Source organism: Colobus angolensis, unplaced genomic scaffold (genome assembly GCF_000951035.1).
Source record: "Colobus angolensis palliatus isolate OR3802 unplaced genomic scaffold, Cang.pa_1.0 Scaffold30, whole genome shotgun sequence".
Lineage (NCBI taxonomy): Eukaryota > Metazoa > Chordata > Mammalia > Primates > Cercopithecidae > Colobus > Colobus angolensis.
In genome coordinates, this window is record NW_012116266.1 from 7,558,513 (window position 1) to 7,574,102 (window position 15,590).

The 15,590-nt window shown below is 38.6% G+C and overlaps 1 protein-coding gene across 1 annotated transcript in view; it reads left to right on the forward strand.

Moving 5' to 3' along the window:
• ALS2CR11 (amyotrophic lateral sclerosis 2 (juvenile) chromosome region, candidate 11) overlaps positions 1-15,590 on the forward strand; it is a 194,948-nt gene that overhangs the window by 91,257 nt on the left and 88,101 nt on the right. The window lies entirely within an intron of this gene.

Below are 15,590 nucleotides of genomic sequence, written 5' to 3' on the forward strand. Positions count from 1 at the left end.
TTGAAACTGATATTTTTCACTGGCCTTTTGTAATATTACATTCTCCTAGTTTTCTTCCTTCTTCATTGGCTACTCTTTGCTGGGGAGGTCTCCTCTTCCAATTTCTAAATGTAAGATTGTCTCACACCCAGTCCTTGTATTTTATTTTTTCTCTAACCTTTCTAGGTTATTCATTCAGCCCTGTAACTTTAAATATAATTTGTAAATGAATAACTCCCACATCTTGGGGCTCTTCCATGAACTCCCGGAGTGTATATGTAAAAACTTACTTCACTTAGATATCTTATAGAAATGTCAAACTTAACATGACGAAGACTGAATTCTTAATTTCACCTCCACTAACTTAGATTCCCTCCTCTTAATGTTCCCTATTCATTTAATCTTTTCAGCATATAAACATTCTAGGCATTATTTCTAGGTCAATGAAATGTGTTGTTGAACATAAAAGACAAAAATAAATGTTCCTGTGGAGCTTATATTCAAAAAATACAAAAATAAATGTTCTTGTGGAGTTTATATTCTTATAAATGGCACCTCTAAACTATTAAGACCAATACCGTAGGAGTCAACCTTGATATTGTGGTTTCTTTCATCTCTTATATCCAGTCCACCATCAAGTCTTGTTAATTCTGTATTCAAAATGTATCTGAAATCCATCACTGTCATTGCTATCACCTTGACTTAGACCAAGCTACTTTCATCTCTCCTGTCTGCTATAAAACCTGAGTTTTCCTGCTTCCAATTTTGCCTCTGTCTAGTTTGTTCTTCTAATAGCAGCAAGACCGATCTTGTAAAGATGTAATCTAAATCATGTCACTCCTCTGATCAGTATTCTTCAATGGCATGTTTTCATGCCTGGAATAAAGTCCAAACTTCTCACCATCATCTATAATGCCCCCACTTAATGTTTCTGTCCTCATGTGTTAGCATGTTTCCCTTTGTTCACTCTGCTTCAGCCACATTAGTCTTCTTACTATTCCTTGAACAAACCAAACTTATTCCAGCCTCAAGGTCTTTCTAATATTCTTCTCCATCAGGGGAATGCTCTCCTCCACAGATCTTCTCAGGGTTCATTCATTCGCACCATTTAGGACTCTGCTCAGATGTTCCCTCCTTAATGGAGGACGGGTTGGGGGGCTCCTCTGACCACTCTATGTAAAGTAATTATTTACCCATCCACCCTCCTCCATTCCTAGTATTCTTTCTTCATATATCATTTCCTGGTATCATATTATGTTTCTTTATTCATTTATTGTCTGTTACTCCCATTTGACTTTAAATTACAGATAGTACTGACATTTAGTCTTATTTACCACTGTATCTTACTATCTAGTAATAATAATTAGTATTTTAAACTCAATACATACATAATTAGAGCTCTTACTACTTAGAACTCACTACTAATAGTGATGAGTCCATGTTAGGCAGTAGTAAACATCTGTTGAATTAGTTTAGTTAAAAAAACTGCAGGGTCTTGAGGCATTTGCTGTGGAAACTCTGAATATGTTATATTATAACTCCTGGGCCTCACTGTATGTAGTTCAGTCAATCACATAGCCATAGGAAATGCAATCATTTGAATACTCTTAAGGTGGATGGACCATCCAGCTCTGACACACTAAATGTCAGGCATAAGGCTGCAAGATTATTTCCACAAAGGGCAAGTGGTAAGAGCTCTAATAATGTATGAGTCTTTGAGTTTAAAAGCCTGTAGGGTCTGCAGAAGATTAGGGTTAAGGAAGGCAGAGAGTGATATATGTGACATCATTAACCTCGTATCTCCTATTCATCCAGTTTATATAACTGCCCTCTTTAAGCCATGAATTCCATTCATTAAATTTAAATCCCTTACTAATGATTGATGATACTGTTGGGAAATATGCCATAATCTCCCCAAAACATTGTCCTTGCTAATTCTGTACTTTGAATCAACCAAAACCATGCATGTGAAATGCACCTTGCAATTATTTTATCCACAGCCTTTTAAATTTTATTTTTAATTTTAAATTTCATTTTTTCATAAAAAATTTAATTGACAAATAATTGTGTATATTAGATACAATGTGATCTTATAATCTACGTATATATTATAGAGTTGATCCATATAATTAACATATCTATTTCCTCACCAATTTATCATTTTTTTGTAGTGAGAACTTTAAAAATGTATTTTAGCAACTTGGAAATATACGTTATTATTAACTGTGGTCACCATGCAGTGGAATAGATTACTAGAACTTATTTCTGCATTCTAAGTGAAACTTCATACCTCTTTGAACAACATCTTTCTTTTTCTCACCTCTTTTCTTCCCATTCACCCAGCCTCTGGTACCCACCTTCTCTGTTTCTATGAGATCAACTTTTTAAGATTTCACACATAAGTGAGATAATGCAGTATTTGTCTTTCTGTGTCTGACTTATTTCATTTTGCATGATGTCTTCCAGTTTTATCCATATTATCACAAATGACAGAATTTTCTTCTTTTTTAAGGCTGTGTAGTATTCCACTGTGTACACATTTCTTTATCCATTGATCTGTTGATAGACACTTAAGTTGCTTTCATATCTTAGATATTATAATAGCACAACAGTAAACATGGGGATGCAGATATCTCTTTGATACACCAATTTCAAATCCTTTGGATATACACCCAGAAGTAGTATTGCTGTACCATATGGTAATTCTATTGTTAGTTTTATTGGGAACCTCCATACTACTTTCTAAAATGGCTGTACTAATTTATATTTCCACAAATAGTGTACAGGGGTTCCCTTTTCTCCATATCCTTGCCAATGCTTATCATTCTTCTTTTTGATAATAGCTCTTGTAACAGGCATGAAATGATATCATATTGTAGTTTAAATTTGCATTTCTCTGATGATCAGAGATATTGAGTGTTTTTAATCTATCTATTGGCCTTTCATGTCTTCCTTTGAGCAATGTCTGTTCAGATCCCTTGCTCATTTTAAAATTAGGTTATTTGTTTTCTTGCTTTTGAGTTGTTTGTGTACCTTATATATTTTGAATATTCACCCCTTGTCAGCTGTATGGTTTGCAGATATTTTCTTCCAGTTCATGTTTTGTCTCTTCACTCTGTTCATTGTTTCCTTTTCTGTACAGAAACTTTTGATTTGATGCAACTCCATTTGTCTATTTTTGCTTTTGATGCCTGCATTTTTGGAGTCCTATCCAATAAATCATTGCATAGACCAGTATTGTGGAGATTTTCCCTTATGTTTTCTTCCATTAACTTTACAATTCCCCATTTCCATATCTTACATTTAAGTCTTTTATACATTTTGAGATGATTTTTGTGTATGGTGTGAGATAAGTGTCCAATTTCATCTTCTGAGCCATATGTATTTTTCTCAACACCATTTATTAAAGAGTCTGTTTTTTCCCTATTGTGTTTTTGGCATTTTTGTCAAATATCAACTAATTATAAATACTAAATACTTGGGTTTATTACTGGGCTGTCTGCCTGTTCCATTGGTTTATGTGTCTTTGTGCCAGTGCCATGCTGTTTTGATTACAATAGCTTTATAACATAATTTGAAACCAGGGAGTTTGATGCATCTAGCTTTGTTCGTTTTGCTCGAGATTGCTTGGCTATTTGGGGTCTTTTATGGTTCCATATGGATTTTAGGATTATTTTTTCTATTTCTGTGAAAAATGACATTGGAGTTTTAGTGGGAATTGGATTGAATCTGTAGACTGCATTGGGTAGTATGGATGTTTTAAAAATATTAATTCTTACAATTCATGAACATGGGCCATCTTTCCATTTGCTTGCATCTTCTTTCTTTCCTCAGTGTTTCATAGTTTTCCTTGTAGAAGTCTTTTACCTCCTTGGTTAAATTTATTCCTAGGTATTTTATTTTTAGTATAGCTATGGTAAATGGGATTGCCCTCTTGATTTCTTTTTTAGCTAGCTCATTGTTTATAGAAACTACTAATTTTTGTTGTTTTTTTCCTGCCAACTTTTATTTTAGGTTCAGGAGTTACTTCTGCAGGCTTGTTACATGGGTAAATTTCATGTTTCTGGAGCTTAGTGTACAAATTATTTTATCACCCAGGTAGCATATATCATATCCAATAGGTAGTTTTTCGATACTTACCCTCCTTCCACCCGTCACGCTCAAGTAGGCCCTGGTAACTATTCCCTTCTTTCTGTCCAGGTGTATTCAATGTTTAGCTCCCACTTATAAGTGAGAACATGTAGTATTTCATTTTCTATTTCTGCATTAATTCCCTTAGGATAATGGTCTTGAGCTGCATTCATGTTTCTGCAAATGACATGATTTCATTTTTTTTATAGTTACATCAGATTCCGTGGAATATACATACCACATTTGCCTTATCCAGTCTACCACTGATGGGAGTCTAGGTTGATTCCATGTCTTTCCTATTGTGAATAGTGCTGTGATGAACATATAAATGAATGTGTCTTTTTGGTAGAATATTATATTCGTTGGGTATATACCCAGTAATGTGATTTCTGGGTCAAGTGGTAGTTCTGTTTCAAGTTCTTTGAGAAATCTCCAAACAGCTTTTCACAGTGGCTGAAGTAATTTACATTTATATCAACAGTATATAAGTGTTCCCTTTTCTCCACAGCCTCACCAGCATCTATTGTTTTTTGACTTTTTAATAATAGCCATTCTGAATGGTGTGAGTTGTTAACTCATTGTGGTTTTGATTTGCATTTCTTTCTGATGATGAGTAATGTTGAGCATATTTTCATATGTTTATTGGTGGTGTATATGTCTTTTGATAAGTGTCTGCCCACTTTTTAATGGTTCATCAGGGATATTGACCTGAAATTTGTTGTTGTTGTGTCTGTTAGGTTTTGTTATCAGAATGATGCTGGCCTCTTAGAATGAGTTAAATAAAAATATCTCCTTCTTAATTTTTTGGAATAGTTTCAGTAGGAATTGGTACAACTTCTTTGTATATCTGGTAGAATTCAGCTGTTAATTATCTTGTCCTGGGCTTTTGCTTTTTTATTACTGATTCAATTTTGGTACACATTAATGGTCTGTTCAGGGTTTCAGTTTCCTCCTGGTTAGGTCTTGGCAGGTTGTATGTATCCAGGAATTTATCCATTTTTTCTAGGTTTTCTAGCTTGTATGTATAGAGGTGTTTTAAATAGTCTCTGAAGGTTTTTTTGTATTTCTGTGGAGTTGACGGTAATGTTCCCTTTGTCATTTCTGATTGTGTTTATATAGATCTTCTCTCTCTTTTTCTTGATGAGTCTAGCTAGCAGCCTATCAATCTTATTTATATTTTCAAAGAACCAACTTTTGGTTTCATTGATCTTTTGTATCAGTTTTCACATCTCCATTTTGTTCAGTTTAGCTCTGATTTTGGTTATGTCTTTTCTTCTGCTGGCTTTGTTGTTGATTTCCTCTTATTTTTCTGCTTCCTCTAGGTATGACATTAGGTTGTTAATTTAAGACCTTTCTAACTTTTGATGTGGGCATTTAGTGCTACAGACTTTCCTCTTACTGCTTTTGCTGGGTCTCAGAGATTTTGGTATGTTGTTTCCTTGTTCTCATTAATTTCAAAGAATTTCTTGATTTCTGCCTTAATTTCATTATTTACCCCAAAGTCATTCAGAATTGGGTGTCTAATTTCCATGTGATTATATGGCTTTGAGCAATTTTCTTAGTATTGATTCGTATTTTTGTTGTGCTATGGTCCCAGAGCATGGTTGGTATGATTTTTTAAAAATTTACTGAGAGTTGTTTTATTTCTGGTTGTGTGGTCAATTTTAGAGTATGTGCCATGTACACATGAGAAAAATGTATATTCTGTTATTCTGGGGTGGAGAGTTCTGTAGATGTCCGTTAGGTCCATTTGGTCAAATGTCAAGATTAGGTCCCGAACATCTTTGTTAGTTTTCTGCCTCGATGAGCTAATATTCTCAGTAGGGTGTCAAAGTCTCCCACTGTTTTTGCATGGTTATCTAAGTCTCCTTGTATGTCTCTAAGAACTTGTTTTATGAATCTGGGTGCACCAGTGTTGGGTTCATATATGTTTAGGATAGTTAAATCTTCTCGTTGAAGTGAACCCTTGACCTTATGTAATGTCTTACTTTGTCTTTTTTTTAATCGTTGTTGGCTTAAAGTCTGTTTTGTCTGAAATAAGAATAGCAACTGCTGTTCTCTTTTGTTTTGTTTGCTTGATAGATCATTCTCCATCCCTTTACTTTGAGCCTATGGGTGTCATTGCATATGAGATGGGTCTTTTAAGGACACCATACAGTTGGGTCTTGCTTCTTTGTCCAGCTTGCCACTCTGCCTTTTAAGTGGAGGCACATTACATTTACATTCAAGGTTAATATTGATTTATGTGGATTTGATCCTCTCATCATGTTGTTAGCTGCTTGTTATGTAGACTTGATTGTGTAGTTCTTTTATAGTGTCAGTGGGCTGTGTACTTAAGTGTGGTTTTTTTGGTGATGAGTGAGTCTTTTTTCTCCCATATTTAGCACTCCCTTGCTGACTTCTTGTAAGGCAGTTCTGATGGTAAAGAATTCCCTTAGCATTTGCTTGTCTGAAAATGATCTTATTTCCTCTTAGCTTATGAAGCTTAGTTTGGCTGGATATACAATTCTTGGTTGGAATTTCTTTTCTTTAAGGATGCTGAATGTAGGCCCCTAATCCCTTCTGGCATATAGAGTTTCTGCTGAAAGATCTCTTGTGAGCCTGATGGGGTTTCATTTGTAGATGACCTGCCCTTTTTTCTCTATCTATCTTTAATATTTTTTATTTTGCATTGACCTTGGAGAATCTGATGACTATATGTTTTGGGGATGGTCATCTATATGTCTTGGGGATGGGGATAACTATATATCTTGGGGATGGGGACTATATATTTTTTGGACAATATCCTGAAATATATTTTCCAAGTTGCTTGTTCTCTGTCCCTTTCTTAAGGGATACCAATGAGTTGTAGGGCTGGTTTCTTTACATAACCCTATATTTCCCAGATATTTTGTTCATTTTTCTTAATTTTTAAAATTTCTTTCTGACTAAATTAATTCAAGGAACTGGTCTTTGAAGTCTGAAATTCTTTCCTCAGCTTGGTCTATTCTGCTTTTGATGCTTCTGATTGTATTGTGAAATTCTTATAGTGAGTTTTTTCAGCTCTACCAGATTAGTTTGGCTCCTTCTTAAAATGACTATTTTGTCTTTCAGCTGTTGACTCATTTCACTGGATTCCTTAGATTCCTTGAATTGGGTTTCAACTTTCTTCTGAATCTTGATGACTTTGCGACCAAACAGATTCTGGATTCCATGTCTGTCATTTCAGCCATTTCAGTCTGGTTAAGAACTATTGTTGGGGAGCTAGTGCAGTTGTTCAGAGGTAAGGAGACACTCTGGCTTTTATAGTTGCCAGAGTTCTTTCACTGGTTCATTCTCATCTGTGTGAGCTGATGTTCCTTTAATCTTTAAAGTTGCTGTCCTTTGGATAGGGCTTCTTGCTTTTATATTATTTGATTCCCTTGAGGGTTTGGCTCTGGTATAAGTTGAGTTTAGTCGACTGGGTTCATTTCTGGATGATTTCAGTGGGTCAAGGCTCAGTTCAGCACTCCTGGGCTGTGTGCTCTAACCCTGGGGGCCTAGCACCAGGCACACTGCTTTGTTCTCTGGCCCCTCAAGGTTAAGCATCTGCTGGAGGGCCTGAGGTGTTCCTGGTCCTTGGGCAACAACACTCCAATGGGGAGTGCTGGGAGAAGTGCTTTGTTGGAATGATGACAGTGGGGTCGGCACGCACATGCACACCAGCAGGGGCAGTGTGATGCCAGCGGCAAGGTCCACATGCATGCACTGGTATGGCAGGGCAGTGAGGTCCACACACACATGTGTGCCGGCAAAGTGGTGGTGGGAGGCTGCAGGTGGATGCATGCTGACAGGGGCCCATCTACAAAAGCTCTCTGATGGTTAGGCAGGATCTTCCAGCCAAAGAGCTATGGCAGTGGCTTCTGGGAAACACCCTGGTTGGGCATCTGAGGCTGCACTGCAAGTCGGTGTGGCCAAGTAAGGAAGCTGAGAGTGGCCAGCAGATGGGAGGATGGAAGCACTCAGACCAAACTGGCCCTGTCTCACAGGCAAGATAACCCTGTTCTGTCCAGGTGCAACAGTCAACAGAAACCAAAATCACCTAGAGGAATATGGCAGGCCTTGCAGAATGGCCATCTCTGGTCATGGTCCACTGCAGTTTTCCTGCACCTAAACCCTCTGGGCTCCATCCAGGTTGGAGTCCCGTCCCTGCCAACTCTCCAAGCAGCTCTCCCTGCCAGCTCAAATGTCTGTGGGGGTCATGGGGTCACCTGCAGCTAGGATTCTGGAGATCCATGTTGAGAGTGGGCCACTCTATACCTATTTAACCTACCCTTTCCTTAGAAGCTGCTTGGGGCCAGGAATGAGTCCTTGTGCTTGGCAACCCCATGCAGGGTTCCCAGCTTCCTCTCACTTCAACCACAGTCCGCATTCTCCCTCCATCCACTCTCAATGTCTTCCTTCCAAAGATCTGCCTGGAGTGTGCTGGTCTTCTTGATGATCTTATCTTGGTGAAGGAAGCTCTTCCTGGCTGTGTCTAGTTGGCCATCCTGGCTCCTCTTCCTGGGTTTTTGTATGTTGATTTTGTATCCTACATTTTTACTGAATTCATTGATCAGTTCTAAGAGTTTTTGGTAGAGTCTTTACATTTTTCTATGTATAAGATCATGTCTCTGCAAACAGGGATAATTTGACTTCCTCCTTTCCAATTTGGATGCCCTTAATTTCTTTCTCTTGCCTAATTACTCTGGCTAGAACTTCCAGTACTATGTTGAATAAAAGTGGTTAGAGTGGGTGGTGTGGTGTTGTCTTGTTCCATTTCTTAGTTGAAAGCTTTCCCCCCATTCAGTATGATGTTAGCTGTGGGTTTGTCATGTATGGCCTTAATTGTATACTGAAGTATATTACATACATTGAATTGAGTATTGAGGTACTTTCCTTTTATACCTAATTAAGAGTTTTTATCATAAAGAGATGTTGAATTTTATCAAATCCTTTTTCTAATCTATTGAGATAATATGGTTTTTGTCCTTCTTTCTGTTGATGTTATGTATCGTGTTTAGTGGTTTGCATGTGCTGAACCATCCTTGAGTTCCTGGGATAAATCGCACGTGATCATGTTGTATTAATGGATTTGATTTGCTAGCATTTTGTTTAGGACTTTGCATCTACATTGATCAGGGATAGTGGCCTGTAGTTTTCTTTTTTTGTTGTGTCATTGTCTGCTTTTGGTATCAGGGTGATGCTGGTCTCATACAATGAGTTAGGAAGAGTGATATGGTTTGGATTTGCATCCCAGCCCAAATCTAATGTCAAATTGGATGAGGGGCCTGGTGGGAGGTGACTGGATCATGGAGGAGGATTTCTCTCTTGCTATTCTCATGGTAGTGAGTGAGTTATCAGGAGATGTGATGGTTTAAAAGTGTGGGCACCTCTCCCTGTGTGTGTCTCTCTCTCCCTCTCTCTCTCTCCTGCCACCATGTGAAGAAGGTGCTTGCCTTCTACCATGATTGTAAGTTTCCAAAGACCTCCCAGCCATGCTTCCTGTTAAGCCTGTGGAAGTGTGAGTCAATTAAACCTCTTTTCTTCATAAATTACCCAGTTTCAGGTAGTTCTTTATAACAAGTGTGAGAACAAACTAATACAAGGAGTTTTATCTGCTTTAATTTTTTGGAATAGTTTGAGAAGAATTGGTATTACTCTTCTTTAAACTTCGGTAGAATTCAGAGGTTAAGCAAATTTGGTCCTGGACTTTTCTTTGTTAGGAGATGTTTTACTACTAATTCAGTCTCATTACCTCTTATTGGTCTGTTCAGACTTTCTATTTCTTCTTGGTTCAATCTTCGTAGGTTGTATGTTTCCAGAAATATATCCATTTCCTCTAGTTTTTCACATTTATTGATACATTCTTATTCATGGTAGTCTATAATGATTTTTTTTTTAAATTTCTGTGGTATCCATTTTGATGTCTCTTCTTTTTTTCCTTTTTTCTTTTTTTCTTTTCTTGAGACAGGATCTGATTCTGTTGCCCAGACTGGATTGAAGTGGCACGATCTTGACTCACCACAACCTTCGCTTCCCAGACTCAAGCAATTCTCTTGCCTCAGCCTCCCTAGTATCTTGGATTACAGGCATGCACCACTACCGCCCAGCTAATTTTTCTATGTTTAGTAGAGATGGGATTTCACCATGTTGGCCAGGCTAGTCTTGAACTCCTGACCTCAAATGATCCACCCGCCTAAGCCTCCCAAAGTGCTGGGATTACAGGCATGAGCCACCACGCCTGACCCTCAATGAACTTTAATTCTTAATTTCTTTCTTCACCCAGTGATTATTCAGGAGTATGTTGTTTAATTTCCATGTGTTTGTAGAATTTTAAATGTTTCTCTTACTGATTTCTAGATTTATTCCGTTGTGGTCAGATAAGAGACTAGATAAGATTTCAATTTTGAAAATTTTTTGAGACTTGTTTTGTGTCCTAACATATGGTCATTCCTGAAGAATGTTCTGTGTGCTGATGAAAAGAATGTATTTTCTGCAGCTGTTAGGTGAAATGTACTGTAAATGTCTGTTAAGTCCCTTTGTTCTATGCTGTAGTTTAAATCCAATGTTTCTTTTTTATTTTCTTTCTAGGTGATCTCTCCAATGCTGATAGTGGATTGCTGAAGTCTCCATCTATTATTGTATTGGGGCCTCTCCCTTTCTTTAGATCTAATAATATTTGCTTTATGTATCTGGGTGCTGTGGTATTGGGCGCATATATATTTACAATTGTTATTCTCTTGCTGACTTGATCCTTTTGTTATTATTATATAATGTTCTTCATTGTTTCTTTTGACAGCTTTTTCTTGAAGTCTGTTTTGTCTGATACAGGTATAGCTATCCCTGCTTGATTTTTGTTTCTGTTTGTGTGGAGTATCTTTTTCTATCTCTTTGCTTTCAAGTGTTTGCCAGTGAAGTGATTCTATTTTAGGCAACATATATTTGCATCTTGTTATGTTTATCCGTTCAACCAGTGTATGTTTTTAAAATTGGCATTTAATTCATTTACTTTCAAGGTTATACTTGATAGGTGAAGACTTTTTTTTGTTTGCCTGTGTTATTTCAAAGGACCTGTCTTCAAATTCAGAAATTTTTAAATTCTGCTTGGTCTAGTCTGATGTTAAAGCTCTTGATTGTATTTTTTATTTCATTCATTTAATTATTCATAGCATTCCTGTGGTTTTTTTAATGATATCTATCTCTTTGTTGAAGTTCTCATTCAAATCATGATTTTTCCCCTGATTTCATTGAATCATCAATCTGTATTCTCTTGTATCTCAGAGTTTCTTTAAGATTATTATTTTGAATATTTTTCTGGAATTTTATATATTTCCTTATGCTTCAGGTCTGTTACTAGAGAATTATTGTGTTCCTTTGTGTCATGTTTCCTTGCTTTTTCATGTTTGATATGTCTCTATGTAGATTTCTACATATCTGGTGTTAATAGTCACATCTTTTGGGGAAGGTTTTGTAGGGAATGACTTAGTTGTTTAGATGGGTCTTGGGTGTTGGTTCAGGTAGGGTATATTGGATTTGATTCTGGATGTACACAGTAGTGTAGTCACCATGTAGTTTCTTTAGCTGTAATCTGTGCTTCTGTCATTTGCATCTCAGTGGCCTAGGTTGGAAGAGTTTATGGCAGTGGTGGTGCAGCTTTGCTGGTGGTGGGCAAAGCTTCTTCCTACCCCCAGGAAGGAAGTAAAAGTCACCTAGATTCAGCTTATGGGATTTGGGCATAGTTCACAATGGAGAAGGGCACTAAACCTTACAGGTGAGGCTCTTTAGGCCAATTTAACTGACCTAACAACAACTATTGTTGTTCTACATCTGAATGTATATGAGGAGTTAATGTGTTATATGCTGGATCATCTCCATTTCATAAACATCAGAATCATTGGAAGAGTCATTTGTAAAGAAGTGCTAGTGTGACATATAAATCACTACTCACCTGTCTCCATGTCCCTTTCCAGATGGTTCAATAAAAAAATTTACAGAGTCCTAGGAGGACAAAGGGAAACCATGGCCTTCATTTAGGACTTAAAGACAGCAGAAAATTTAAGAAATGCATTTTCTAAATACAACATTCCTGTATGGCCAGTAAAATTTGCTAATGGAGCTGGAGACTTACAGTGCATTATTACAAACTGAATTCATTTGTTGCTTCCATACCTTAGCTGTTCCAAACATTGGGACTTACTGAATCCGTTATAAGGACAGCTGACTCTTGGTTTGCTATCTTGGACATTATCAACATGCCTTTCGTACACCACTGACATCTGAGGACTAAGATCAGTTTGTAAACATTTGTAGTACTCCCTTAAGGATACCTAGTCATCTACCATTTTCCACCAGTGGGTGGGTTGGGATTTAACCTGAATACTTGTACCCTCTGATATCCATAAGTTTCACTGTATAGATGATATCCTATTGGTTGGCAAGTCAAAAGCCTTAGTTTCAACAGTCATGAATGTGGTATTACCATGTTTCCACTAGCAGCAGTGGCTGATAAGCCCTGACAAAATTAGGTGGACTGCTTACCAGATAAAGTTTATTGTGTCTATCTGGGCAGATTCATAATGGGCTGTCCTTTTGGTAGTCAAAGAAAAACTATTGCCTTTTTGCAGTCTGCCTACCTCCACCCCAACTACCAAAAAAGGAGGCCCAGCACCTTGATGAGCTCTGGGTATAGGAGGTGGCATGTGCCTCACTATGGCCTTAATCTTGGCTAACCTGCAGACTGGCGTCCTTTTAGTAGGGCCCAGTCCAACAGACTGAGTTAGAAGCTGTCCAGCAAGCTTATGTTAGGGGCCCTGCAATCCTAATGACTTTTTTGAGCTATGAATCTCTGTACTGATTAGAGCCACTGCCTGAAGACACCCTTTGGGGGTTTGGACTTGTTTCCCTCTGACATAGCTATCAGGTACACTCCTTTTGAAAAGTAGCTATTACCTTAAGTAACTACTGAGCTCTTCTCAAAAATGAACACTCAAGCTGTGGAGACCTTGTGACTCTTTGACTTTTTCCCATCTTGAGGTGGGTCAACTTGGACTCAGCAAATAATAAGGTAGAAAGGGCCCAACAAGCATCACTTGTAAAATGGAAATGGTAGATTCAAGAACACGGACATCCTGGCTCCAGCAGTATTTCATCTTTACAGTAAAAAGTAGCAGTTATCCCTTTGGGGGAAACCTTGCCCCCCACTCTGCTCTCTGAAGAAAATTGCTGGTTCAATAGGGCTTTACTATAAATAATATAGTCCCCTGTTTCTGACTTAAGAGTCTTCTGGCAGCATCTATAAAACTGTGGCAGGATAACTTGACAGCTTGTAAGTAGGGTAAAATCCTAGAATTTGCACTGTTTCTGCCAGTTTTGACAATGAGAATGGGATGCTGACAGAGATATAGCTTTCCGGAAGAGGAAGGAAGAGAAAACCCTGCAGGCTGGTTTAGGGAATATGAGACAATTCCTTGGACTTCGGTGGCAATGCTCTCATCCAAGTGGTATGAGGCAGGGGTTGGGGAGGGGAAATGGCTAATAATGGTCTTCCCCTTGTCTTGCCTGTTAATAACTGTTCAGAGGCTGAGTTGTGACAGGCTGGATCGAAACCACTCAAACGGTGCTTTGTTGCTCACTCTCCCTTAGCGGTGAGGAAGTGGGGAAGAAGGGGATGACCACAGCTGCTTTAAGGAAGAAGACCAGCATGTTTGGGAACTTCAGGCAGGTGAAGAACACAAAGTTTTATGGTTCCGTTAGACATAGGCACCAAAGGCTCCCAGGTAGAGCTATAGCAGCATGTGCCAGAAAGAAAAAAGTCCCTGTGCCAGGAGCTTTCTGGAGGCACGGAAGTACACAGGAGGAAGTAGGACCAATCCTGAGATGAAGAGGTGAAAGAAAAAAAAAAAGGCTTCCTTTTACTCCAGCTTTATCCCATAGGCGAGGCCCTCTTGCTCCCTTGCTGTCCCTATGCACCTGGTCTGAAAATAAGGTTAAACTCGCAGCTGTTGGAGCATCTGTGCCCCACCCCTTCCCCACCCCCCATACGCAGGTGAAGGTGAGTCCGTGTTCTGGTAGGGAAAAAAAACTCCACAAAAACCTGAAATCAATTAATGTGGTTTAAGCAAAACTTACTGTGGGGAAAAAGTTAAAGTGATCTTATGCATAGGGCTCTCTGCCAATTCAATATATAGTCCTGTGCCACGTAATGACGTTTTGGTCAACAGACCACATGATATGGTTTGGTTCTGTCTCCCCACCCAAATCTCATCTCGAATTGTAATCCCCATATGTCGAGGGAGGGGCCTGGTGGGAGGTGATTGGATTATGGGGGAGATTTCCCCCGTGCTGTTCTCGTGATAGTGAGTGAGACCCGCTGTTTTAAAAGTGTGGCACTTCCCCTTCACTCACCCATGCGCTCCTGCTGCCTTGAAAAAACGGTGTTTGCTTCTCTTTTGCCCTCCACCTTGACTGTACGTTTCCTGAGGCCTCCTCAACCATGCAGAACTGTGAGTCAATTAAACCTTTTTTCTTTGTAAATTACCCAGTCTCAGTTCTTTAGAGCAGTGTGAAAACGGACTAATACACCGAATATGCGATGGTGGCCCCATAAGACCATAATATCATATTTTACTGTACCTTTTCTATGTTTAGAAAAACACAAATATTTACTATTGTGTTTCAACTGCCTACAGTATTTAGTCCAGTAACACGATGTATAGGTTTGTAGCCTAGGAACAATAGGCTAGATCCTATAGCATAGGTGTGTAATAGGCGACACTATCTAGGTTTGTGTAAGTACATGTTTACACAATGACAAAATCACCTGATGACACGTTTCTGAGTGTATTCACATTGTTAGTTGATACGTGAATACTGCTGTTATACCATCTATTGCTAAGTGTGTGTAATGAAATTGATGTGTTACACACTTGTACTGTGAATGATCATAAAGTGTCAAGGGAAATTTTCCCATTCAGGGCATTGCCACATGTAGAGGACTCCTTGCCATTTGCCACAGGTGGGTGGATCAGGATTTAAGTGAGCGTCTCTGCCCTTTGTTATTACAATTTGAGATGAGATTTGGGTGGGGACATAGAGACAAACAATATCATGTAGTCTGTTGTTGACCAAAATGTCATTATGTGGCACATGACTATATATTGAATTGGCTGAGTGCCCTATATGTAAGATCATGTTACCTTTTTCCCCACAGTAAGTTTTGCTCAAAGATACAGGTGATGCCCTGTTGGTTGGCAAATCAAAATCCTCAATTTCAGTGGCCCTGACTATGGTGTTATTACACCTCTACCAACAGGAGTGGCTGACAAACCCTGACAAATTCAAGGACCTGCTTGCCAGGCCAGGAGTTCGAGACCAGCCTGGCCAACAGGGAAACTGTGTCTCTACTAAAAATACAAAAATTAGCCAGGTGTGGTGGCACACACCTGTGGTCCCAGCTACTCAGGAGGCTGAGGCAGGAGAAT